Source organism: Elephantulus edwardii, unplaced genomic scaffold (genome assembly GCF_000299155.1).
Source record: "Elephantulus edwardii isolate Elephantulus edwardi_28Jun2011 unplaced genomic scaffold, EleEdw1.0 scaffold00176, whole genome shotgun sequence".
Taxonomy (NCBI): domain Eukaryota; kingdom Metazoa; phylum Chordata; class Mammalia; order Macroscelidea; family Macroscelididae; genus Elephantulus; species Elephantulus edwardii.
The window spans coordinates 5,183,891-5,185,278 of NW_006399926.1; positions in this window are offsets into that span (position 1 = coordinate 5,183,891).

Genomic DNA, 1,388 nt, shown 5'->3' on the forward strand with positions numbered 1-1,388 from the left:
ACAGCTTCAGTTTGCTTGGCTCTACAATCAACACTCTTGGTATTAGCAGCCAGGAAATTAAAAGACGTATTGTGTTGGGAAAGTCTGCTGTCCTCTCCAAAGTACTGAAGAGCAATGATGTCAGTCTGGAGCATCTGATCCAGGCCATGGTCTTTGTAATTACTTGTTATGCATCAGAAAGCTGGACAGTGACTAGGGATGACAGAAGAAGAGTTGATACCTTTGAGCTGTGGTGCTGGAGAAGAGTATTGAATATACCATGAACTGCTAGGAGAACAAACAAGTTCATCCTGGAGAGGGTGAAGCCGGGCTGCTCTTTGGAGGCAAGGGTTCTGAAGCTCCATCTGACATACTCTGGATGTTGCAAGGCAGGATCAGTCCTTGGAGAGGGATGTCATGCTTGGGAGGGTGGAGGGACAGCGCAGGAGAGGAAGACCCTTGATGAGATGGATTGATTCAGTCACTGGGGTAATATTGTCGGAGACAATAAGATTGGCATGGGATAGAGCAGGGTTTAGGGCTTTTGTATATAGGGTCGTTATGAGTGGTGGGCGACTTGATGGCACATAACAACAACAAGAGATAAAGGGAGAACAGGTAATGGGCTAACTAGTAGTATCTACTGTTGTTATGTGCTGTCGAGTCACCTGCAACTCATATCAATCCTATATACCTGGGATTCGTATTCTTTGAAATAGTTCCCATAATTTTCCATCATTTGTTATTATCTGCATAGTCGAATGCCATTGTGGAGTCAGTAAAGCATGTTGTTGTTGTGTATTGTAGAGTTAGAACCAACCCCTAGGTGACCCTCTGATGGGTTTTCAGAGTCAGTTAATTGCATGAGAGGAGATTGCCCATCTTTAAAGTGCTCGGATGGGCTAGGAGTAAAAACAGGGAGAGAGGCCTTTCGCCAATGATCATGAGGGTTAGGCTAGCAGGGCTGGAGCCTCCTTTTCCTCGACCCCCGCCACTCTTTTTGTCAAGTTCAATCAGGCCACCGGAAAAGCCACGCAGCTTGTGAACATGTATGCAGTCACCAGGCAATGAAGTGTGAACACTGGCAAGCTTCTCACAAGGGCCCACCAAGGATGGATTCAGGTTCTTAATGTAGTCTCTGTAAATGGATGCGTCATAAGATAGAAAAATTAGAATTTTTAAAACTATAGATACAGGAGAATTCAAAGATACAGAGGGTTCAGTCCCAGACCTCTGTAATAAAGCAAGTCATGGGAATATTGTGGTTTCCTAGTGCACATAAACCTAGTGCACTTGCTGCAGAGGGTCAAGGACTGCCTTCAGTATGGATTGAGGCTCAATGTCAAGAAGACAAAGATTCTCACCACTGGACCAATTGGCAGCATCAGGATGGATGGTGAAGAGATTGA